The 26966-nt window shown below is 43.5% G+C and overlaps 1 protein-coding gene across 1 annotated transcript in view; it reads right to left on the bottom strand.

The window, feature by feature from the left end:
• GNB4 (G protein subunit beta 4) overlaps positions 1-19941 on the bottom strand; it is a 43751-nt gene extending 23810 nt beyond the window's left edge. The window contains exon 1 of the mRNA XM_080657769.1: positions 19601-19941. The gene's annotated coding sequence lies outside the window, so the exon portion shown is untranslated. The remainder of the gene's footprint in view (positions 1-19600) is intronic.
• Positions 19942-26966: the final 7025 nt, after the last annotated feature.

Here is a 26966-nt window from a genome sequence, read left to right as displayed (position 1 = left end):
AAGAGCGGAGGGTTCTCTTGCTCTCCTCTCTGCTCCTTCACCAGCAGCAGTGTTAACAAGGCAACGTCGGGAAACACGGCCACAGCTCCTTCTTTTATATCCGCCCACTCAGAAGAAGGAACAACCTCTCAATCTTCCAGAGGCTCCTTGTAATGCCCGCGGACGCGTCCCCCGACATCACCCTGGGAATGCGTAGACACGTTATCGTGGTGATGTAGGGAGACACGTCCCTGGAGAGCACAGTATCAGAGCATTAGCTAAAAAGGAGACCAACAACACTGTTCCCACTGAAGTTGATGTTTTAAAGACCAAAAACCTTTCAACCCAGTCTACATTGCCATCTACATCTACATCCCGGGCATAATTTGGAAGTTGCACTAAAGAAAATGTTTAATTTACTGCTTACACATTTTGTTCTTTTCTATTTCTATTCTATTTAGTTTTAAATTATTTTATTATATTTAAGTTTAATTTGAAAGGCTTTTGTACCTTTCCTTTCCTTTGTTAGGCAATTTTATTTTGCCTTTGCCATCTTCAATATAAGGTATGTTATTCCTCCATTTTTTGAAATTTCAAATTATAATAATTAGTGTTTATATTCTTCTTGTTAAAATGTTTGAAATGAATAAAACTATTGAAATAAAAAAAAAAGACCGTACCCTTTTATGCAATGATGTTTACTTTGAATTTATATTTGTTCACACAAACACTCCATCCATGCTTTTGTTCCGGCCCTCCGGTCCAGTTTAAGAATCCATTGTGGCCCTCGAGTCAAAAAGTTTGCCCACCCCTGGTTTAAGCCAAAGACCTGAGAGTCATCCTTAACTTCTGTTCCCTTCACACCCTACACGTAAACCATCAGCAAAGCATTCCAGTCAGTCCTTCAAAAAAGTATCCAGGATTTGACCAACCCTGGTTATGTCCACTTTGAGCACCTTGGTCCAAGCCATCATCTCTCACCTGGTCTCCTTTCTATTGCTTTCAACCACTCTCCAATCTATTCTAAATTTAGCAACTAGTGATCCTTTCAAGCACAAGTCATTCTTCTGCTTTAAATCCTACCACAGTTTTCCACTCCACTGGGAGGAGAGACTTACTCATTATTTTGAATTACAGAGTCCTACCCAACTCTTACACACACCCCTCGGACCTCATCCATCACTCTCTCTCACTCTGACCCAGCCACTCTAAAGCTGTCTTGATGTTCCTTGAACACACTAAGTAGCTCTGGCCTCAGTGTCCTTACACTTGCTCTTCCCTCCACCTGAAATGCTCTTACACTCCCCCTCCCCCCACCCCAGGTCCTTTACTTCTGCTTTGATGTTACCTTTCGGGGGACCTTCCCTGCACTTATGCACCCACCTAGCCCCCTCACTCTCTCTCAATTAGGTCACCAAAGACTCAACGCCTGTTAGCATGTATCTCCTTATTTGTTGTTGTTTCTTTCTAGCAGAATATAAGCTCCTTAATGCAGGGACTTTGTTTGCTTTGTTCTTGGCTGTATCACTACCACCTATGACACTTCCTTCTTCAGGAAATAAGCTAACCTGAAATCGCTTAAGAAATAAAGGGAACTTTGTTCTAAAGATTTAGATGAGTCACAGAACCAAAAGGCATGACTCTTGCCACCTCAGGAGGAGACGAGAGGCTAAAAACTAGTCGTATTCGTTTTCTAACTGTCCTGCCTTTCTCTTCAGATCTTTGTTTTTTCCTTTTTCTACAGAGTAACTTCTTCTGCTTCTCTGAGCACAAGGCTCTGTTTATATGTGCTCAGGGCATGATTAGGACCCAAATTCCCGTAAGAATTTTTTTTAGGGTATCCATCCTTCATTCACTTCAACTCTGACGTGGTATTGAAATTGCTGAGTTAAATAATTTTAAACTAATAATTTAACAGAAACTAGTAACTGCTAGTTAAAATGCTCTTTCAATTACTGTAACTTCTTGACTAAGTTCTTTTTCCACATGAATATTTGACACAGTTTAGGTAACTATCATATAGTGAGAACATGTAAGTGGAGCAGAAAGCAGCATATCGGTTATATTTTAAAAGCCAGCTGTACCAGTTACAAATATCAAAAATACCAATGAGCCACTGTGTCCAAGCCAATTTATTAAACAAAATGGGAAATACAGTTGCATAATTCAAACTGCCTTCTCCCTCCACTTCTTCAAATATCCACAGAATTTTTAATAAAGCAAGGCATTATGTAGCTTGTACAATTATACTGCTGTGTTAGTGAACAGCTATTTTAATCATACGAGACAGAAATACAAGTAACTTAGCTACTAATAATTTTCATTCTGATCATGAAAGCACATAAAATGAAAATATAATTTCTACACTTTGTAAAATTCAAAAAACCCTAACCCCATAATGAATTAGGTAAGATATTTGAAAAGCTTTTATGATCATTCTCATCAAGGAATTTAAATACACTCTTGCCTACTCATCCCAAGTATTCTGTAAACGGATATTCCCATGTGGCTTTCTCTCTCAAGAAGTCAGCAAAAACTTACAGCAGCATGGGTGAATGGAAAATAGAGAAAAATAGAAGTTAGAGATGCTTAAACTGTAGCATAGGCATTAAGTTTTGATTTTTTATTCTGCTACTGAATTTCTCATTACATTGAATTTTTTTTCTTGGGTAGGGTGTGGGATTTTTTTTTAAATTTATTTTTTTTAATCCTCATCCAAGGGCATTTTTCCATTGATTTTTAGAGACAGTGGAAGAGAGAGGGAAACAGAGACAGAAATATCTATGTGAAAGAAACGCCCCAACCAGGGTCTAGACTGGGGAGGGGCCTGCAACCGAGGAATGTGCTCTTGACCAGAATCAAATCCGGGACCCTTTGGCCTGCAGTCCAACACTCTATCCACTGAGCCAAACCAGCTAGAGCTACACTGAGTATTTTCAAGTGCCCCGGAAGTAAACCAATTCAGCGTCTTGTAAACCGCAGGCAACCTGTGTTGTCCGTGTTTCAGAAACAAGGGCTGCTCCCAGGGTCAGCTTCGTTTCCCTTCACCTAACTGGTATTTTCTGGCATAGTTCGTTCTTCCACCAAATGTTGACTGAAGTTCTATTATGTGCCAAGAATCGGGGCTACGTGTGAGTAAGACACAGTCCCAGCTCTCCAGCACTTGGCAGTCTAAGAGGAAATGCAGATGTGTAAGCACACACTCTCACAGGTCCACAACCCATTACCCTATGCCCTAGGGCCAGATGCGTTTCAGAATTTGGAAGTTTCCAGATTTTAAAAAAGTGTATTCATTATATATCACATAATACCCCAAAGAGACCCTGGGGAAGGATGTCACATAATCAGGAAGGAGTGCTCCTGCAGCAAAATGTAAGCACATTCATAACGAGGTGGGGTAAATCGACTAGCAAGTGTCCTATTAGATCAGGTCAGGTTGTGGCACCAAATGAATTCAAATCACATAAGCTTTTTTAAAAAATACATTTTTATTTATTATATTTTTAGAGAGAGAAGAAGGGAAAGGGATAGAGCAATAGAAACATCAATGATGACAGAGAATCATTGATTGGCTGCCTCCTACACGCCCCCTACTGGGGATGTGCCCACAAACCCGGCATGTCCCCTGACCGGGAATTGAAACCGTGACCTCCTGGTTCATAGGTCAACACTCAACCACTGAGCCACAGCAGCTGGGCTACACTGGAAGCTTTAAATGAATAGATTTAGCTTTTTTCCGGTCAACATTTTGCGAAACTTTCAGAAAGATTTTTTCCTGCATTATTCCTGTTATTTTTATCTATAGGCCTAAAGTACAAAAAAAAAAAAAAATGAGCACTATCCTGACCTACCGTTAGTCCAGGTCATCATGTGACCCACTCTTCCACTCAACAAACATGTATTTAACACCTTCAACAACAGGCACAGGAATGGACCCACTCCACTCAGAAAAGCAGCTGAGTAATAATAATTACATCAAGATGCAAGTGCTACAATGAGCACATGTTAAAGGTTTATGTCACCAAAAACCAAATGTTTCATGAGAACGTAGCTGAACTCAATATACTGAAGATTTCCCTTAAACTTTATGCAATACATTTTGAAACCATTGTCGGTGTATCTGCTGAAACCATTTTAGTATGCTTATATTTTTAGCTGTACTACCTCAAAGTAACAAGTTCTATAAATTCACTCTCAGCTATGTCAAACAGCATAGTTGACAGTGAATTTATTTACCTTTTACTTAGCCATAAAACTACCTTCTCTAAGTCGAGACACCTCTAGATTTAGGATTTCTAAGTCTTTGTGAACTAAACATTAGGAAAATAAATCATGATTATGTAAATTACAAACCATAACCTTGACAGTCTATCTTTTCTCATATGACTACTCAAGAATTATCACCTTTTGGATTTTTTGATAGGACCATGTGAGGTTCATCTTGTATCACTAAGTCACATAGTCTTGTATCGCTTTAAAGTCACATAATTTTTGTTTAACCAGAAAAATAATCCTTAAGTTTATCAGACTTGGTTACATATTACTCTGTTATATAAAATTTTTTTAATGAATCTCACTGCTAAAGAATGAAAATATGACAACCATGGGTGAGAATTCCATCCAGCAAATGTTTGTGAGAGCCTAACAGGCATCATGATCTAGTTTACCTGCGGACTTGGCTTCACGGGACAAAATGTGACTTGTGCAATTAACATATTCATGGAAAGGTAGCTACAATTCCATGTGTTCACAGCTTTAACAAAAGTAAAATATTTAAAGTTACCAATAATAGCCCTGGCCCGTGTGGCTCAGTTGGTTGGAGCATCATCCATACACGGAAAGGTCTCAGGTTCCATTCCTGGTCAGGGCACATACCAAGGTTGCAGGGGACCCTGGTGGGAGCACCTGCCGAGGGCAACTGATTAATGGTACTCACACACCCATGTTTCTTCTCTCTTCTCTCTCTTTCTCTTTGTCTCTCCCCCCCCCCCCCCCCCACTGCCTCCTTATTACCAATAATAAGTTGCTGATCGTAATTAGCACTCTAGTGTTAATTAGTGTCTCTCCCAGTGCAGATTTCATTCTCTCTAACAGAAAGCCATAACACCTAGGGACAAGATAAGACCTTGGAGATTTTACTAATTAAAAAGCAAGTGTGTGACATTGGTCTGAGATGAACAGACATCCACCATTGCTACTTCAGCATCACACTTTATTTACCAAAATACCATACAATTGCTGTCAGGGGTTTAGACCAACGGCTAATGAGGAACTCAGGCAAGCTATCTGGGATTCCACTCCATCCCCAACTCCTTACCACTCACCACCAATGTTCTCAAAACCCATCAATCAAAGGGACCTTGAACAGTGAATTCATTTTGCCACATTTAGTTTTATTCTACTGCTCTGATTCTCCTGATGTTTGCATCCTGCAATACTTAGCATCACATATGCCAGCAGCCTTAAAAGGGAACACAGGTTACTCCTTATCCCTCATACCCTCATTATCACCTCTAACAACTTCACAAAGACATTCCCTCACTGAAAGATTAGTTAGCACATAACCATGGGTGAGATTTATACACCAACGTTTCTCCTCTTCTTTATATCTTAAGACATGGAGGAGTCTTTGTGTGTGTTTTTAAGTTTGTTTTTCTCCCTCAATTGTCTCCGTTAATGGCACATTAACAATTAATAAACATAATAAAATCCCTTGCTAATAAATTTTAATTCCCATTGATAAAGGTTAATACATAACCATGAAGACTAACATCTAAGTTTAAAAATCATTAAGTACCAACTGCTTTTGCTTTTTACACTGTAGGATAAGGAGACAACATTTTTCAGAGTTGACACTTCCCCTCCCCCTGCCAACAGCTTCCCTAGAGGCCCGTTTCATAAGTGATGCACATATTGACGAGCCCTTGACAAATTTCAATTTCCCTAAGTAATCAGCTGTCTACCATTTCCCATTTAAATAGATAATTTAATTTACAGAAGTCTAGAAAGTAAAAAGAAATATTTTTAATTATTTCCTTTTAATAGCTGGTCACTATAAGCCTTATTAACTATCCTGGATAAAATGTACCAGTATAATCTATGTCACATGCTAATTAGACAACAACGCCTCATTCAGCCTAAGCTGCATTACTGGGCCTTAATTTCACATGACCACATAGTTAAAACCCAGTTTTTGTACTTGAAACAATTCCTGGGTAAAGGTGCTTAGGTGGGGAACTCATACAAATTGAAGGGGGAAAAATGGAGTCAAGCCATTGCTAAATGTTACCATAACGAAAAATCAGACATTCCTCTGGAAGAGCCCAGAGATGATGAGCTCTTTGAGCACCAGGACCACTGTTCTCACCTTTGTCTCTCCCAAGGTAGCGTTCTCACTTTATGGTACAGTTTCCATCTAGTTCTCTACGGCTAAAATGTATTACAAGTTAGATGATGAAGAAATGGCGAGGCTTTTAAACACAAGATATTTTTGAATATATAAGAACTAGTGGCCCAGTGCACAAAATTCGTGCACATTAAAAGGGGATTAATTAGAGGAAATAATTTAATATTACTATTTGCCCTTTCTCTATAATAGAAGTGTCAGAGATGAAAGAAAATTAGTAAAATGTATATGAAAACCTTCCTTGTGTCAGAGTCTGGGGAGAACCACGGGACCCAGAGTCAAGTCCCTGACCACCCACATGCGCCTCAAAATTGCATGAGACCCAGACCCGGCCGCCCTCTGCCCCCATTGGGCTAGATCCAGACCCAGCCAGTCCCACCCTTGTCAAGCCCCGCTGGGCAGGGGACGTAGCCTTAGGTCCCTTGGCCCGGCGCCAGGACAGGGGGCATGGCCTGAGGTCCCCAAGCCCAGATGGGGGTGGGGGTGTGCCTTGAGGTCCCCCATCAAGCCCCGCTGGGTGGGGGGCATGGCCTGAGAAGCCCCATCAAGCCCTGCTGGGTGGGGGGCATGGCCTCGGGTCCCCCATCAAGCCCCACTGGCAGGGGGGGCGCAGCCTCAGGTCCCCCATCAAGCCCCGCTGGGCGGGGGCGCGGCCTGAGTTCCCCTGACCCAGCACTGGGGGTGCACCTTGAGGTCCCCTGTCAAGCCCTGCTGGGTGGGGGCATGGCCTGAAGTCCCCTGTCAAGCCTCACTGGGTGGGGGGCACAGCCTGAGGTCTCCTGTCAAGCCCTGCTGGTTGAGGGCATGGCCTGAGGTCCTCTGTCAAGCCCTGCTGGTTGATGGCATGGCCTGAGGTCTCCTGTCAAGCCCTGCTGGTTGAGGGCATGGCCTGAGGTCCTCTGTCAAGCCCTGCTGGTTGAGGGCATGGCCTGAGTTCCCCCGACCCAGCACTGGGGGTGCACCTTGAGGTCCCCTGTCAAGCCCCACTGGGTGGGGGGCACAGCCTGAGGTCCCCTGTTAAGCCCCGCTGGGTGGGGGGCACAGCCTGAGGTCCCTTGTCAAGCCCCACTGGGTGGGGGAGGGCGTAGCCTCAGGTCCCTGCTGATTGCTTGTTAAGGCTCCTTATGGGAACTTGGCCTCAGCTGTGAGGGCAGCCATCTTTGTGATGGAGTGATGGTCAATAAGCATATTCCCTCTTTATTACATAGGATGAATGTTTAAGGATAGTTATTGCCAAATCCTATATAATAAAAGAGTAATATGCAAATTAACCATCACTCTGCTACACCCACAAGCCACGCCCACCAGCCAATCAGGAGTGAATATGCAAATAAACCCAACCAAGATGGCTACAGCCACAGAGAGCAGGAGGGAGGCTTGGGTTTCCCTGGCAATGGAGGAAGCCAAGCTTTCCACCTGCCCTTGCCGGCCTAGGCCTCCACTCAAGGCTACAAAGTTTTAATGATAGAAGATACATAAACCGAAACAGAAATGGCGGCAGCCACAGAGCTGGAAAGAGCAGGAGGCTAGGGTTGCCCCCAGCGATAGAGGAAGCCAAGCTTTCCACACACCCTGGCCGGCCCAGGCCTCCACTCCAGGCTACAAAGTTTCAATTATAGAAGATACATAAATCCCCCCAAAATTGGCTGCTGCCACGGAGCAAGCAGAAGGCTTGGCTCCGCTCCAGGCTACAAAGTTTCAATTGTAGAAGATAAATAAACCCCAGCAGGGCCTCTGCTTGGGTCGCCAGGAGGCGTGGCCGGCCTGCAAACCACCACAGGCCCCTCACCCAGGCTGCCTCACGCCCCAAGGGAACCCCCACCCTGATCTGGGACACCCTTCAGGGCAAACCAGCTGGCCCCCATCCGTGCACCAGGCCTCTATCCTATCTAATAAAAGAGTAATATGCAGATTGACCATCACTCCAACACACAAGATGGCCACCATGTGGTCAAAGATCCTGCCCCCATGTGGTCAAAGATCCTGCCCCCATGTGGACACAAGATGGCCACCACAAGATGGTCAGCAAGGGAGGGCAGTTGGGAGGGACCAGGCCTGCAAGGGAGGGCAGTTGGGGGTTATCAAGCCTGCAGGGGAGGGCAGTTAGGGGTGACCAAGCTGGCAGAGGCGTGAAGTTGGGGGCGACCAGGCCTGCAGGGAAAGGTAGTTGGGAGGGACCCAGGCCTGCAGGGGAGAGCAGTTGGGGGGACCAGGCCTGCAGGGGAGGGCAGTTAGGGGTGACCAGGCCTGCAGGGGAGGGCAATTAGGGGCAAACAGGCTGGCAGGGGAGCAGTTAGGCATCCATCAGGCTGACAGGGGAGTGGTTAGGGGGTGATCAGGCTGGCAGGCAGAAGCAGTTAGGGGCAATCAGGAAGGCAGGCAGGTGAGCAGTTGGGAGCCAGCAGTCCTGGATTGTAAGAGGGATGTCCCAGATTGGAGAGGGTGCAGGCTGGGCTGAGGGAGACCCCCCTCCCCCGTGCACGAATTTCGTGCACCGGGCCTCTAATGTTTATATAACAAAAAATCCTACATAATAAAAGGCTAATAAACAAATCAACCAAATGGAGGAACGACCGGTCGCTATGATGCCCACTGACCACTTGGGGGCAGACGCTCAATGCAGGAGCTGCCCCCTGGTGGTCAGTGCACTCCCACAGGGGGAGCGCCACTCACCCAGAGGCCCTGAGTCAGGCTCACAGCTGGCGAGCGCAGCAGCAGTGGCGGGAGCGTCTCCTGCCTCCGCGGCAGTGCTAAGGATGTCCAACTGCCACCTTAAACCGTCAGTCGGACATTCCCCGAGGAAGCAGGCCGGGCTGAGGGACCCCCACAATTTTGTGTACCGGGCCTCTAATTACAAATATAAATCAACAGGAGAGCTGATAGGAAATATTATGTGGCTATTAAGAAGAGAATGTTAGCCGAAACTGGTTTGGCTCAGTGGATAGAGCGTCGGCCTGCAGACTCAAAGGTCCCGGGTTCGATTCCGGTCAAGGGCATGTACCTTGGTTGCGGGCACATCCTCAGTGGGAGGTGTGCAGGAGGCAGCTGATCGATGTTTCTCTCTCATCGATGTTTCTAGCTCTCTATCCCTCTCCTTTCCTCTCTGTGAAATATCAATAAAATATATTAAAAAAAAAAAAAAGAAGAGAATGTTAGAGCTCTAAGTACTTGCAAAGATGCCTACACTATAATGCTCTCTGAACAAATGCTCCCTTTTGGGGCTCCAACTGTAAGCAGATAAGCATCCTGATGGGAGGAGTTTGCCCTTACCCAGCAGAGTATAAACTGAGTTTTCTTGGTGATAACTGCCACAACCAAAATTGGGGAGGTGACATATATTGTCACCTAATATATGGTGACAAAAGATTTGACTTTGGGTAGTGGGCACATGGTGCAATAGAGACCCACACCTTTTCTTGTAACATAGAAATCCACACCTGAAACCTATATGATCATGTTGACCAATGTCACCCTAATAAATTTAATAATAAATAAATAAATAAATAAATATGAAATGTGGACATTAAGAGAAATTTTAATATTATTTTAGGTCATTAGCACATTAGTATTGAAATCATTTCATACTTCTTAAAAAATGTATTATGGTTGATTTCAGAGAGGAAGGGAGAGGGAGAGAGAAATAGAAACATCAATGATGAGAGAGAATCATTGATTGGCTGCTTTCTGCATATCCCCCACTGGGGATCAAGCCCCCAACCCAGGCATATGCCCTGACCAGGAATCAAACCATGACCTCCTGGTTCATAGGTCAATGCTCAACCACTGAGCCACATCAGCCAGTAGGGCCATTATATCATATTTTAAAACATTAAATAAGATACAGTTCCCAGCAATTCGAGAAGAAAAGGCTCTCAGTAATGCATCCTAGAAAAATGGTATTGAGGAACAGGTGGTACTGAGGAACTTATCATGCACTTTCTGACATAACTATTGCACCAAAGGAAATTCTTTGGTACCTGTACCATCCTTTGGACATTAGGAAGGTAGTGAAACATAATAATCAAGAGTGCTGCCTCCTGCCTGGCCAGTGTGGTTCAGTGGTTGAGTGTCAACCTATGAACCAGGAGGTCATGGTTCCATTCCCAGTCGGGGCACAAGCCCGGGTTGCGTGCTGAATCCCCAATAGGGGGGCGTGGAGGAGGCAGCCTATCTATGATTCTCTCATCATTGATGTTTCTATCTCCCTCTCCCTTCCTCTCTGCAAGCAGTAAAAATATATAAAACATAAATAAAATGAAGAGCAGAGTCTGAATTTGGAAAAAAAAAAAAGAGCGCTGCCCCTAGTACCCAGCTGTTAGGGTTTGAACGCTGGCTTCTCCACTGGTGTATGTTAACTGACATGTAGAAGTCAACAAAGGTTAACCGAAATTCTTATTACAGTTGAGAAAAAGGTGCCTTTAAATTAAATATGGAAAAATATTTGAAGTATTTTAATGGAAAGAATTCTTTTTAAGCAGACATAATAATAATAATAATAATAATAATAATAATAATAATTATTATTATTATTATTTAGAGAGAGAGAGAGAAATATCGATGTGAGACCGGAGACCGAACCCGCAGCCCAAGTATGTGCCCTTGACTGGGAATTGAACTTGAGACTCTTTGGTGCTCGGGCCAACACTCTAACTGCTGAGCCACACTGAACAGGGCAAGGTTCTTCCATTTTTGTTTCTTCCTACCAACCTACTCTATTCATCTGCTGCTTATTATGATCACTCCCACCAGAGGGCAGACAAAAGAAAGATGAAGCTATAGAAAACAAAGTTGGCAACTTGTTAGCTTCCAGAGAAGCTGTAGCAGTGTCACCAAAAAACTTTAACAGCACTAACATTATAAGATTCTCTGAGACAGTGTCACTTGAAAATAGGATTAGGTAAAACACAGCAAAAAAAGTCAGCCAACATTAATTCATATATCTATTCGTTTATTTAAATATCTGAGTTCCAAACATATGCCGGGCACATTCCAGGCTCTAGGGATTCAAAAGTCATCAAAACAAGCAAAAGTTCCTGTTGTCATGGAGCCTTATTCTACTAGTATATCTGTCTAGGAGACAGATAATAAAGCACAGAAATAAGTAACAATTTCAAGTACAGATAAATACTACACAGGGAAAAATACTGTAAGAAATTAGAGGGTGACAAGGAAGGCTATTTTTAAATAAATTAATCTAAGTAAAGACCTGAATGAGTTATGCCTTAAATGGGGTAGAGCAGCCCAGGCAGAAGAAACAGTAAATGCAAAGGCCGAGCGGCAGAAACCAAGCTGGTGTGCTGCTGAATCAAGAGCAGAGAGGATAGTGAGGCTGGAGGGAAGTGAGCAAAGCAGAAGAGATTAGGGAGACCATCGGGAGGAACCCAACCATGTGATCAAGGAGGCCTCCTGACCATAGTGAAAACTTCAGATTTTATCTAACCCGAATGGGTTCAGATGACTGAGAGACATCTGACTCGTTTGACATTTTTTAAAGTTCGTGCAGGCTGCTTGGGGACAGAGATTGGAAGTGGAAAGACCAGTTAGCTGCCGCAACAGTTCAGGCCCGGAAAGAGGGTGGTTTGACACAAAAGTAGTGGTATTAGAGATGATGGAATAATTTTTAAGTTAGAGCCCATAATACTTGCAATGGAAGAATAGATATCCAGTGAGTGAAACAGGGGAATTGAGGGCAATTCTAACCACTGAGCAAAAACAGCCAAACCAGCCAGGGCTACGGTGTATCTTCTAAGAACAAGGATATTCTCTTATATAATCCCAGTACCATCAAATTCAGGATGCTTAACATTGATACACCTCCATAATTTAATATGCAGGACATATTCAAATTTTATAATGTTCTTGAGCAACTGGATCCTCCCTCTCTCCCTCCGTCTTCTTCCCTCCCTCCCTCCCTCCCTCCCTCCCTCCCTCCCTCCCTCCCTCCTTCCCTCCCTCCCTTTTCCTTCTTTCCCCTTCCTTCCTTCTTTCCTTCCTTCCTTCCTTCCTTCCTTCCTTCCTTCCTTCCTTCCTGCCTGCCTGCCTGCAACTGAATTTTCAATCCAAGATTCAATCCAGGATTATCCATTGCATTTCACTGCCAGGTATCATGAACTTCCTTTAATCTGCAATAGTTCCTTTTGCCTTTCTTTGTCTTTCAGGACATTAACATACGGGAAGACTACAACCAGTTACTTTGTAGAACAATCCTCAATTAAGGTTCCTCAGTTGTTTACTCATGATTAGATTTTGGTTATGCATTTTAGAAACACTACATAAAAGTAATGATGTCCCTAGTTTAAGCACATCAAGAAGAGTATGTTTATCCCACTACCAGTGATATTAACTTTGATCACTTGGTTGAAGTGGTGTCTGTCAGATTTCTCCACTGCGAAGTTGTTTTTCCCTTGGTCGTTAACTTGTAGAGAGATCACTGGAAATTGTATTATATCATTTTCCCTACCAAACTTTCTCCATTAGTAGCACTTGCCTGAATTACTATTACCATGATAATTGCAAATTGTTGACTTCTATCATTCTTCTACATTTTTAAAAAATGTTTTTATTGATTTCAGAGAGGAAGGGAGAGAGAGAGAGAAACATCAATGATGAGAGAGAATCATTGATTGGCTGCCTCCTGCATACTCCCTAATGAAGATCAAGCCTGCAACCTGGGCATGTGCCCTGACTGGGGAGTCGAACCGTGACCTCCTGGTTTATAGAGTGATGCTAAATCACTGAGCCACACTGGCCAGGCTCTTACACATTTTTTATTGGCAATCTATCTGACAGATCTTTCCCCTTTTCCTTATTTTATTTATTTACTAGCAGCCCAGTGCATGAATTTGTGCACCTGTGGGGTCCCTCGGCCTGGCCTATGGGATCGGGCTGAAACCGGCTCTCTGACCTGAAGGGTCCCGTATTGCAAGAGGGTGCAGGCTAGGCCGAGGGACCCCACCAGTGCACAATCGGGGCTAGGGAATGACGGGGGAGGTTGGCCAGCCTGGGAGGGACTGCAGGAGGGCTCCAGGGCGTGTCCGGCCTGTCCCACTCAGTGCCGATCTGCTGGACCCCAGCAGCAAGCTAACCTACCAGTTGGAATGTCTGGCCCCTGGTGGTCAGTGCACGTCATAGTGAGCAGTGAGCAGCCTTAGCATATCATTAGTGTATTATGCTTTGATTGGTTGAATGGATGACTGGATGACCGGACACTTAGCATATTAGGTCTTTATTATATAGGATTATAGATTTGTGAACTCTTATTTTAGTCAATAGGTTATAATCCATTATTATCGTTAATTCATTTTTTAAAAATATATTTTATTGATTTTTTATAGAAAGGAAGGGAGAGGGATAAGAGTTAGAAACATCAATGAGAGAGAAACATCGATCAGCTGCCTCCTACACACCCCCTACTGGGGATGTGCCCGCAACCAAGGTATATGCCCTTGACCGGAATCGAACATGGGACCCTTGAGTCCACAGGCCGACGCTCTATCCACTGAGCCAAACCCGTCAGGGCTTGTTAATTCATTTTGATGCTCAAATTTTCCCAGAGTTGGCCATTCAAGCTAGTTTCTATGTCCTTTTCACATGCCCCATCAATTTTTTTTGAACACTTCTTTACTTTGTGTTCTAGGCTCATCCTATACTTCCCCTGCCCCAGGTCTGGAACCAGCTATCTAGATCTGGGCACTGGTTGTGTTCACTGCTATTAGGATGTCATTGTTTCTAGGCCCTTTTGTTAGGCAGGAGGAGGAAATATATGCGTATAAACATATGAATGTATGTATATTTTAACCACAAGTTCATATTGATAAGTCTAATTCCAATCTAACACCAAGGAGTTCTTCATTGCCTTTTTCCATTTCATTTTTTATTTCCTTTCTCCCACAGTTAAAACCCCAGATCCCCAAATATCAATAAATTTACTCATGGGCCCAAACCTACTATATACACAAATCTATTTCAGGATTGCTATGTCTCATCTCTACCACTATAAATAATAGCCTACTATACAGGGTTCAAGATTTTTCTGGCAGTTCTTTTTACCTTTATATTAAAGGTATATAGTCAAAGTCCTATGTTCAAAACATACTTGGGAGCCAAATATATGGTGATGGAAGATGATGTGACTTTTGGTGGGGGGCACATAATGCAATATACAGATCATGTATCATAGATATGTACACTTGAAACTTATATGATCCTATTAACCAATGGGACCCCAATAAGTTTAATAAAAATTTAAAAAAATAAAACATACTTGGATTCATTTTTTTCCCCTCTGAGAGTTGATGTTATTCATTGAAATACAATTAGTTCAGTTATTGCTGTTTGTATTCAATTTTGGAGGTTTTGTCCACCCAACCTCGTTAATTTTATTTTTGAACATATAAAACATTAACAAGTTTCCTAAACTCAAAACTATACAAAAAGGTATAATCAGAGCATTCCCTCCATTATCCCTTTTACTCAGTTCCTACTCACCACCCACCCCCTATAGGTAACTAATTAACTTCTGGTTATCTCTCCAAATATTTGTTTTTGTTCTACCAAAAAATTATGCTTTCTATATTTAGAGCAGAGATGGGGCAGAATACTGGATTGAGAATTTTATTTAAGACTAGAGGCCCAGTGCACGACATTTGTGCACTCGGGCGGGGGGGCATCCCTCAGCCCGGCCTGTGCCCTCTCACAGACCAGGACCCCTCGGGGGATGTCTGCCTGCCAGCTTAGGCCTGCTCCCTGCGGATAGTTGGACATCCCTCGAGGTGGCCCTAGTGCTGCCTCAGAGGCAAGAGAAGCTCCCGCCACGGCTGCTGAGTTCGCCAGCCTTGAGCCAGGTTTCTGACTGAGTTGTGCTCCCCCTGTGGGAGCGCACTGACCACCAGGGAGCAGCTTCTGCATTGAGCATCTGCCCCCTGGTGGTCAGTGCGCATCATAGGAACCAGTCATTCCACTGTTCAGTCAATTTGCATATCAGGGTTTTATTATATAGGATGGCACACATAACAGAATGTTTGTATAATAATTAAATGTTCCACAGAAACTGAAATTGAAGCTGTAGGAGGGATAGGATAATTACAGGGGGAAATATCTATCAAAATGTCTTCTGGTTTAGACCTGGCTGAGTGATTCAGTTGGTTGGAGCATTGTCTGGTACACCAAAAAGGTGGCAGGTTCAATTCCCCATCAAGGCACATGCCTAGGTTGTGGGTTCAATTCCCTGTCAGGGCACATACAGGAGGCAACCAATCTCTCTCCCTCTCTACCTTCCTGTCTCTCTACAAATCAAGAAAAACTTATTCTTGGCTGAGGATTGAAAATAATATATATATATATATATATATATATATATATATATATACACACACACACACACACATAATCTTCTAGTTTAATTTGAGGGATATCAAAAGGTTACCATATTTCAAAATAGGTTGCCATCCTGTTTGTAACCTTCCAAATTAGTTAATATCTATGGCTTTAGAGAACCCACATTAAAATGGGGTTATTATTTTAGAAGGACAACTAAGCTGTCACTACCTATTAATGTCAATAGAAGAAATTCTGCCATAGCAAGAGATAGGTTTTGAACTCTGAGCTAGACATTTGATCAGGAATAGACAGGTGTGAAGAGAATGGCTCATGTGAGGCTCTGTGTAATAACACAAACGAACAATAACGATCATACTGGAAAAACAGACCACAACTCTAACGTATTTTGGGAAAGTTACAAATATGCTAATAATGTATGCTAGTAATTGAGGATCATTCCTCGTGCCCTGGCTCTAAGTCAACGTGGCACGAGAACATGGACTTTAGAGACGGAGAGGTTTGACCTTGAATCCCAGCTGAGTTACTGGACTACATGATCACTGGCACATCTCAGAGGTGGTTTCCTTAACTGTAGAACTGGATAATGCCTCCTTTGCCAAGTTAATGTGAGATATAAATAGAATAATATATAACACTGCCCCTGACCCAGAACAGATGTTTAATAAACAGATGTCCCTATAATAAATGCAGATTAAACTAGTCAGCAAGGTAAAGAAACTAATCACACAGTGTACCTCAACAACATGCCTGAAAGAAATCAGAGAAATCACACCATCTCAGGCAGTATTTGGTAAGGGCAGAAAAATGTACAACACTTACTTGCAATTCTCAATCTTCAAAATGTCCCAGACTCTATTTTTAAAGTGTAAAAATATGTGCTGACATACTAAAGTGCCAATGATTTAAAAGAAACCATTCTGGAGAGATGTCGATCAAATGGTACAAACTTCCAGTTATAAGTGAGTAAGTCCTGGAATCTTATGTACAGCATGGTGACTATGGATAACTATCCCATTGCACACTTGAAAGTTGCTAAGAGAAATCTTAAATGCCCTCATACACCCTGTCCCCACAAAAGTAATTATGTGAGGTAATGGGTGTGTTTAACTAACCTTATTGTGGTAATCATTTTGCAATATATGTATATCAAATCATCACACTGTACATCTTAACAATGTTATATGTCAATTTTATCTCAATAAAGCTGGAGAAATACTGAAAGAAGCAATTCTATTAAGTTATTCTGAGAAATGACTCAGAATAACCTAAATAATGCCTATGGCTCACAAAGAGATAAACCTAAATATATCATAAGCCATACTAAACAATTTTTTAATTTTATAAATGTGGACACACAAGAGAATTAACCATGCTCAGAAAACAACATTTTGGCCCTAGCTGGTTTGGCTTAGTGGATAGAGCATCGGCCTGTGGACTGAAGGGTCCTGGGTTCGATTCCCATCAAGGGCACATGCCCGGGTTGCAGACTCAATCCCCAGTAGGGGCATAGTGGAGGCAGCTGATCAGTGATTCTCTCTCATCATTGATGTTTCTAATCTCTCGCTCTCTCACTCCCTCTTCCTTCCTCTCTGAAATCAATAAAAATATATTTTTAAAAAAACACACAAAAAAACCACACTTAAAAAAAGAAAACATGCCGAAACCGGTTTGGCTCAGTGGATAGAGCGTCAGCCTGCGGACTGAAGGGTCCCAGGTTCGATTCCGGTCAAGGGCATGTACCTGGGTTGCGGGCACATCCCCAGTAGGGGGTGTGCAGGAGGCAGCTGATCGATGTTTCTCTCTCATCGATGTTTCTAACTCTCTATCCCTCTCCCTTCCTCTCTGTAAAAAATCAATAAAATACATTTAAAAAAAAAAAAAGAAAACATTTTATAAAAGTTTCTATTTCAGTTTCAAATTTGTCTACAAACCAAACTGCAACAAGGGAAATCTTAAAGTGAACTTTAACCAAATACTGAAATATATGATAAACCTTCAGAGCAGTGGACCAAAAAAAGGGGGGGCGGGGGCTCAGTAATAAACCTATCCAAAAGTAACCTCATGGAGTGATCTGATCAGAAATCCCTATCTGGGCAGGTTACAGTGGGTAGTTACACCTCAGGCCTGTAACTGCCCTAGTAAAAGGTTATCTTTATCTTAAGTAACCCCGTCCATTGTTTTCTGTGCTTCTAGGTTAACACACCTTTGAAATGTCCCTTTTTGAGACCCCCTGGAGAGAGCATATAACCTTGTTAAGTATCCTGCAATCCAGCGATTTTTAACTGGTGTACTGAGGGAGGCCCACTGGTGTGCCGCAAGCATTTTTAAAACGTGCAATAGCTGACCTCTTCCTCTTAGATTGTCAAATTAAGAAGGACAACAGCCAACACAACAATAGCTGTCCATTGTGAATGAATGAATCAAAGTTATATTTTAGGTCAGATTGGCCAAAAATATGTATTTTTGGTGTGCTACAGAATTTTAGTAATTATGTGTGCCATGAGATGAAAAGGGTTTTTTTAAATTGCTGCTGTAATCCAATCGACCAGTGACTTCCTTGCCTTGCCTTTTCCTATGGGTTCATACAATGTTCCTTATGTTCCCTCCTTAATTCCAAATGTGTAAAAAAAAACACAAACAAACCAAAAAACTGTACTTCTCCAGGAGCATTTGACGTCTTGCATCCCCAAATGTAGTCAGTTTGGCTCAAATAAACTCTTCTAACAATTCTCTACAGCTTTGGAAGGCTCTTACCTCCACAGAGCCGAGGGTCGGTAATAACCAGAAAGCCCCATACTTCAAGAGTCTTAAAATATGCAATGGCAGACACTCCGCGCATGCCATCTTGTGTACACAGACCTTTGTTTTCCTCCTGAGTAGGAACGACTTCTCTTTCATCTTAAATAAGCAGTGTGTGCTCTATCACTACTCTACAAGATGTACTTAAAGCTCCCCATCTCAGTTTACAACGCTAAAATGGGCTGATAGCACAGTGATCTAATCAACAATTAAATGCCTTAAGAGAACTTCCCAGCAGGGTGCCAATCCACAAGCGGAGCTGTTTTGCCAATGGCAGACAGATGCATCCAAAGCCTTCACTAAAAGAGAAATTGAAGGAGTGGAAAAAGGGGAAGAGAGAGGATGCAAAATAACAACGCACTGCTTCTATAAACAAATGAAAGTCTGTTTTTAAGCTTTTGGAAAGTCCATCTTCCCTTAGCGAAGAGCAATAAATATCAAAACACACGGCTATCATTTGCGTTTTGCAAAGAAAAAGGATGTGGAGAGTAAAGGAAAACATTTTACCATGTACTGAACTTACAAGTGTTCGAAATCCATTAATTTCCCCCACCCCGCCTCCAAAATGCTGGGCATCATATCATCTCCAAAGTAAATTTAACACGAAACCGCTGGGCTCATTTTTAGCACTCAGCAGAGAACTTTTATGAGCTTTCCCAGCGCTCTCCACCCAATAACCCTTCTGGGCATTTCCCAATAACCGCTATTTTCAAGGCAAACACGAGCTCTCGCTCTGCCCCAGGCGGGCTCGGGGCGCGGAGAGGAACCCAGGGGTCCCGAGGCCAGGGATACGGACCGTCCTCCCGCTTCCCAGGAAGTGCCCAAGGCGGAGGCCCAGCGGCCGGTCTCCGCGCGGGAGCAGAGAGTGACTGAGACGCGCCCGCCCCGTCCCTCTCCCGCGGGGTCTGCCGCCCGGAGTCCCTGGTCCCCGAGTCAGGAGGCACCCAGCCGGCCCAGCGCCGCCAACGGGCCGGGTTCAGTCGGAGCGGCCCCGCGGCGCCCCACGCCCCCTGCGGGAAGCCCGGGAGCCCCCTGCGGGGCGCACCGACGAGCCGCACTCGCGCGATCGCCGCCTACCTGGAGGAGCTCGGGCCCGCGTCGACCGGGCGCCGCCTGCGTCCGTGGGGTTCTCAGCAGCCCCACGCGCGCCCAGCTGGCCAGCAGAGCGCAGAGCACCGCCGAGACCAGCGCCGCCGAGATCCGTCGGCCACACCCAGGCCCGCGCCTCCTCGCTGCCAACTCCGCGACGCGCCGGGCCGGGGCGTGGACGTGGCCGCAGGCGTGAGGCGCGAGGCACGAGGCACGAGGCGCGCGGAGCCGGCGGGGACGCGCTGCGGGCGCGTGCAGACCCTGGAGCGCGCGCGCGGCCTGGGCGGGGGGCGCAGGGAGCGGGCAGCTTCTGCTTCCTATTTTCTGTCTCGTTTCCTGCCAGAAGAAGAAAAACATTAATTCCCGGGCAGTTTCGTTTTCTTGTCGGCGTGGCGCCTGGACGCCGGCGCATACTTCTGAGGAGCGCCCAAGTGGTGTGGCCGGTTTCCTTCCTGGCACCGCAGAAGCCTCAGTGCGCTCGTGGGCAGGATAGCGGGGCCGACTTAGAAGACCCCAAGGTCCCGTTTAGATTGAACATTATAAAATTCTAAAGTAAGAAGTAAACTGAAGCACAGAGTTACAGAAAATTGCACTGCGATCCCAGCGCTACCATCGCTAGTGGTGCGACTGTACCGTCTGAGGGCCTTGTTTTCGTCGTTGGAAAATAGGGAGGATGATACCTGCCCCAGAAAGGTGCTAAAATGTGAAATGAGATAACGTTTACCCAGAGCCTGCCTCTAAATAAATGATCAATACTTGGAAGGTATCCTTACGACTGTCGCTAATGAAGGCCTTCCAGATAACCCTGTATGTCAAGTCGCTCTTCTCTGCATGAGTTAAAGATCATAGGCATCGCAAGCGACTTTTTTCTTTCATTCCTCTGGGTGTTTGATGTTTAAAATGTCATAAAGTGAATGCAACTACCCAATTTAGTTGCTCTGAAGTCAGTACCCGCCCGGGAGCAGTTTTCCTTTCTCCACCCCCCATCTTTCTTCTGAGTTAATTTCAGTTTGACAGACTGTTGCTATAGCATTCCTTCTCTGACGTCAAACAATTTAAAGAAATAGCCCTGGGTAAGGAAAACTGCAGAGGAGTTCTCTGTGGAGTTTCTGTGCCTGAGAAAGATTTCAACAGTATCATGAGCCTCACCTCCGCAGCCTGCCATTCCTTCTTCAGCAGCTTCCCATTATCATCTGGAAAAAATCTCTTAGTACCTTAAAAGCAGCGATGCCATGATAAGCACACCCTGATAGCCACTGTGAGAAACATGTGACCGTTTCGTATAAAAGCCAGACCATGACAAAAGTGGAAAGATTCGTGGGGCAAAGGATGATGACATTAGAGGTGGTTTTAGCTCAAATTTTCATTTTCACTAAGGTGGGGTGCTACTTCCCATTAAGAAGAAAGGGGAGAAATGCCAAATCCTCCACATATCAAAGTGTCAGGAAAGTTGATTAGGACCTGTGTGGTTTGCAACTGTAACTTTTTAAATGTTTTAATGATTAAATCCTGAGCCTTATTATCCTTTTCAGAAGTAAAGGAAAATTGTTATTTAAGGAGAGCCTATTAAGTTCCAGGCTCTCTGCTTTTTCAAATCATACTTAATTCTCATAATGGTCTTACAATGTGTGTCGTATCCCCACTTTACAGATATGGAAACTGAGGCTCAGTTAGATTAAGTAATTTATCTGGAGTCTCACAGGGAGTGGCAGAGCTTTATGTGGAACCCAAGTTGGACTGACTCCAAAGTCCACCACGATTCATTCTGTCTTGTTCTTGGGCACTGACACTTAACAGGCTTTATAGGGTTTTGGGAAGTGATTAGGTTAAGATTATCAGGTGAAAAACAAGTTGCTGGTATTTAGGAAAATCCAGTGGGAAGTACTGAGGTATTTTATTCCAGAAAAGATTAGGGGGCATACAAAACAATAGCTTCTAAGCCCAGAAACCTGAAAAGATTTTACTGATCTTTGAAGATTTGAGAATAAATTACACAAAATGATGAATTTAACCTTCTTGAAAATTTTATATGGACAGAAAAATTACTAGAAGAATAAAGTCCAAGTACAAAAAAGGAAAGTTTAATTATTATCCAAACGAGACCACTTCCAAGAATATTCCATTTCTGTTTTGCCACATCTGCTGAATATTTTTCTGAAAAGAACACTTACTTGTTAAAGGACAAGCCTGTACTACAAATCTGAAAGTGGAGCTAATGAAAAGAATTTCATTACCACGAATAATTTCCTAAGAGCACAGTAATGCATCTAAGTGATCCAGCAATTAGTTATTTTTCAAATGATAATGTAATCAATTTAGGGAAAAAAAGGGAGAGAGAAAGAAGGACATGCTATTAATATTTTCGAAGACTGCTAATTTGTGTAGACAATTGTGGTGATATATCCTGCTTCTAACGGTGAAACCCAAGGGTCTCGTGTTTGGGTGCCATTGGACGATATTTAGATTTCTAAGTCCTTAGGCCCATGTTCTCAAATCCTACTTTATTTTTTTTAAATTGATTTTTTTAGAGAGAGGAAGAGGAGAGGGAGAGAAAATCGCTGTGAGGGAAACATCAATGTGAGAGAGAAACATGGATTAGTTGCCTCCCACTGGGAATGGAACCCATAACCTGGGTATGTGCCCTGACAGGGAATCAAATCTGCATCTTTTGGCTTATGGGGTGATGCTCCAACCAACTGAGCCATACTGGCCAGGGCTCAAATCTTACTCTGTTAAGAGAGGATGGTGGCATTCCTGCTAGAGAACCCGTGAAGACAAATTCCCTGCCTGTTACATCTTAGTATTCCCAGTAGTTTTTAACAGAATACTTTGCACATATTAGCTACTCAGTGAATGAACAAATGAATGAATGAATGAATGAATCCATGTGGCTACTTATTTTACTCAAAGAACCTCCAATACCTAACCCCCATACCCTACTCAGAATCCTAGAAAGAGGAGAACAATCATTATTTAGTTACAGTTGCTACTGCAGAGTGTTTTGCTCTCCTATGATGAGTTCAGAGAAGTTATGCTCTTGGTCCTATATTAGATGAGTTACCCTAAAGTCCACGATGCCATAAGTCAGTAAACTCTGCTTTTAAATCATATTCCAGAAATCGTCTAATTTTTTAGCCTACTTTGCTCTCAGACAATATCAAGTGCATTATAAAGAACAGAACCATCAACGTGTACAATTTTCCAGCACTGTCCTATTGTATATATTGTATGCATTCCAATTCTATTGTATTTGGGATGAGGCCAGATTATATACATGCAACATTAGAACTAAAGTAAAGGTTTTCTTCCACTACAAAAAAAAATAACTTTAAAATATTAAATGGAACTTGTCTAATAGGATCTACGGCAGAGTTCCCTAAGGATATGGTAATGGATTCCTAAGTAGATTCTTGTAAGAAATAAGTTTATGAGTTTTTTTCAGACAACTTGATCCTGAGCAGCCATGTCTAAAGCCTCCCGTCTTGCTCAGGCACAATGAATTTTGATATTAAATCATTTTACAGCTTATATTTTGAGCTGTCCACCTTTGCTGTGTGCTTCTGACACTTCTGATAGCAAATCAGTGATAGCATCTTTCTTGCATTTTCCTATTCAGGGTCTCTAATTGTAATTTGGGCCCATGGTCTACACATCAGTGACCTTAGGAGAGTGCTGTATTTAACTAATGATGTATGTCACAGGCATTGGGGGTGGGGTGAGGAGTAGAAAGACCCAGGTATATACTTGCTCTTCTAAGTCCGGTGATTCAGGTCTCTGGAATCTGTTATTGGGAAAGGACAAGCAAAGTGAAAAGAATACTAAACTGCATGTCAGAAGATCTGATTTAGAGCATTAGCTTTGGTTCTAAATATTTGCATGATCTTGAGCACAACTCCCCTGAATTCTGTCTTATTCAACCGTTAAAAGGAAAGCTCTGGGTTCTAACAGGATTGGCAAATATCACTAATCCCACCAGTCAGTACTATGCCCAATGTGTAACTTCACTAATCCATCACGTATCTTTCCCTCTAAGACTCATCCCGTCCCAGGAATTCTTTCGAACACCACACACCAGGAAGGCACTCTGATTTTAATGTTGATAAGTGAGTAAAAGCACTACATGAGTTATCCATTGCTGTGTGACACACCACCCCAAATCTAATAGTAGATTAGAACAACAGCATCCATTTCCTTATTCATTTCCTTCGCTCATAATAGCCAGCTTCAGCAGGGCTTGGCAGACACACACTTTTCTGCTCCAGGCAGTGTCGGCTAGTTTGACGCTTATTTCAAGATGGCTCGCTGAGATGGCTGGCGAGTGGTACTGGATTTCTGTGGGAAGATCAGCCAGGGCTGTGGACAGAGACCTCCATGCCCCTTCACATAGGCCTCTCCATGGTGTCTTGGAATGTCTCCTACTACAGTGGCTGGGTTCCAAAGCAAGTGTTCTAAGAGAACAAGGAGGAAGTGCATTGTGTTTTCTTGGTTTAGCCTCAGGAAGCCCATATTGTAGCTTCCGCCATACTCTCTCGGTCTAGGTCTAGGCAGTCACACATTCAAATGATAGGGACGCTGACCTCTTAATAGAGGAATAGCAAGGTTCTAGAAGAGCATGGCCTGGCTGGTGTGGCTATGAACTAGGAGGTCACAGTTCCATTCCCAGTCAGGGCATATGCCTGGGTTGTGGGCTTAATCCCCAGTGTGGGGTGTGCAGGAGGTAGCCGGTCAATGATTCTCTCTCATCATTGATGCTTCTATCTCTCTCTCCCTCTCCCTTCCTCTCTGAAATCAATAAAACTATATTTGGGAAAAAAAGAGAATATTATATAAATGGAATCATACTGCATGAAGTCTTTTGAGACGGGAAAATTTCACTCAGCATAATGCCTTGTTCCTTCTTATTGCTGAGTAGTGCTCTATGATACAGAGGTACCACACTTTGTTTATCCACTCACCCACTCAAAAACTTTTGGGATGTTTTCCATTTGGAGACAATTATGAATAGAGTTTCTATAAACACTCATGCATAGGTTTTTATGTTAACATATATTTTCCTTTCTCGAGGGTAGATAACTATGACTAGGATTTTTTGGGTTATATGGTCTGTGTATGTTTAACCTTATGAGAAACTGCCAAATCATTTTCCAGAGTAGCTGGTACATTTTTATTTTATTTTATTTTTTACAGAGAGAGTGGAAGGGAGGGAGGGATGAGAGAAGAGAGAGGGCAAGAGAGAGGAAAGAGAGGAGAGAGGAGAAAGAGGGAGAGAGAGAGAGAGAGAGAGATGTGAGAGAGACACATCTATGGGTTGCCTCCTGCAGATCCTTCAGTGTGCAGGGTGATTCTAACCACTTAGCCAAACCGGCAGCAACATATGGGAGTTTCAGTTGCTCTGAGTCCTCACCGGCACTTGATATTATCAGTATACTAGAGGCCCGGCACACGAAATTCATGCGCAGGTATGGTTTTTAGTCCTGGCCTGTGATCAGGGCCATCTTCCCTGGCTGCCTGCAGCCCGCCCTGCCCCCCGCCACCACCCACCCACGGTACCCCATTTGCCATCAGGCGATCAGAGCCTGACAGCTGGCGGGGAGAGGGACCGAGAAGTCAGCCATTCTACCTGCTCCCTGGCCCTGCCCCCCACCGCCACTCACCCCAGTTCCCCATTTGCCATCGGACGATTGGAGCCTGCGGGCCAGGGAAAGAGACCAAGAGGTGGTCAATGCACCTCATAGTGACTGGTCCAGCAGTCGTTCTAGTTGTTCTGCCATTAGAGTCAATTTGCATATTACCCTTTTATTATATAGGATTATTATATAGGATATTTTCTAATGTCTGCCATTCAAATAGCTATGTAGTGGTATCTCATAATGTGCTTAATTTTAAATCTTCTTTAGCATCACACATGCATGTTACCTCTTACCTTTCCCTGCCCTGAACCAGTCCATGCATTTCTGTTAAATGGATTTTCCTAAACCACAGCACTTATGAGATCCCTTTTGGCTTAAAAACCTACAATGGTTTCCAATTTTTCACTGAAGTGAGTACACCTGCCTTGCCCTGACATGCAAGGCCTTACATAATCTGGCTCCAAACTACCCTTCCAGGTTCATCTTTTACTATTTTACTGTATTTTTTACTCCACCTAGTTCTTTTGCTTCTCTGAGAGTAGGTTCTTTGCCTTCTCTGTCAGTGCTGTTCCAAAAACTGGCTCCTCTGTCCTTCCTTCTGTATCAAAAGCCAACAACTTGAGGAGACTGTCCTTGACCTTCTGTGCCTGGAAAACCACCATGAAATTCTATGCAGTCTTTCCCAGACACTTCCCAGGCTCTGAGAGCACCTTCTTGGACAAATCAGCAAATCCAGGACCCGGCTGGCAACCAGCTGGGAAGTAAGTCTCCTTTGCTTATAGAGACCAAGAACTTTCCAAGTGATTCTACTGGGCTGCCCCCACTTGGAGAAGAGAAGGGAGCTAAGATAAGGGGCTAGCCCAGGGGTGGGCAAACTTTTTGACTCGAGGGTCACAATGGGTTCTTAAACTGGACCGGAGGGCCGGAACAAAAGCATGGATGGAGTGTTTGTGTGAACTAATATAAATTCAAAGTAAAGGAGTGGAGGGGAGAGCAAGAGAACTGGATAGAACAGCCAGATCCAGCCCACGGCTGGGCTAGCCTCTCTTCAGGGACACTGCATTCCCCCAGGGAACATTTCCTTCCCCAAGCCCCTTTCTCCTTTAACCAGTGTCTGAATGTTAGAAGGCAGAGTGCATATATAGCAATAGTATTATCTTATGTCTGTCTTAGAAGTTCTCTCAGAGGTTTTTGAAACTTTTTTTTTTTGAGATTTGAGTTTAATGATATGGTAATTTTTCAAATGCGTTTCCAATAAAGCATGAAGAAGAGCTCTAATAGCTGTCAACGGTATGTCACTTCCCTTCAGCAGTGAAAGCTGAGAGAGAATGTTTGAATAACAGTAATAATTTCCTGATGGAAACTATTGCTTTGATCTGATACCAAGCCACTTAGCCTGGTCTTCAGACTCCACTTAGAAGATTAAAGGGGGGAGGGTAGGGCGATATGGTAAACAACTATTATGCTAAACATTTTTATTTGGTGGTAGAAACACCATTCTCAGTATCAGTAACAACAAACTTGTTCTTTAGTACAAACCTCTAAGAATAAGGGAATAATTGTTGTTGCTGTTGTTGTTGTTAATCTTCATCCGAGGATATTTTTTCCATTGACTTTTAGAGGGAGTGGAAGGGAAGAGGAAAGACAGAGAGAAACATCAATGTGAGAGAGACACATTGATTGGTTGCCTCCCCCACGCACCCAGACCAGGGCTGGAGATTGAG

This window comes from Plecotus auritus, assembly GCF_963455305.1.
Source record: "Plecotus auritus genome assembly, chromosome: 2".
Lineage (NCBI taxonomy): Eukaryota > Metazoa > Chordata > Mammalia > Chiroptera > Vespertilionidae > Plecotus > Plecotus auritus.
This window is presented reverse-complemented; position numbering and strand designations above follow the sequence as displayed.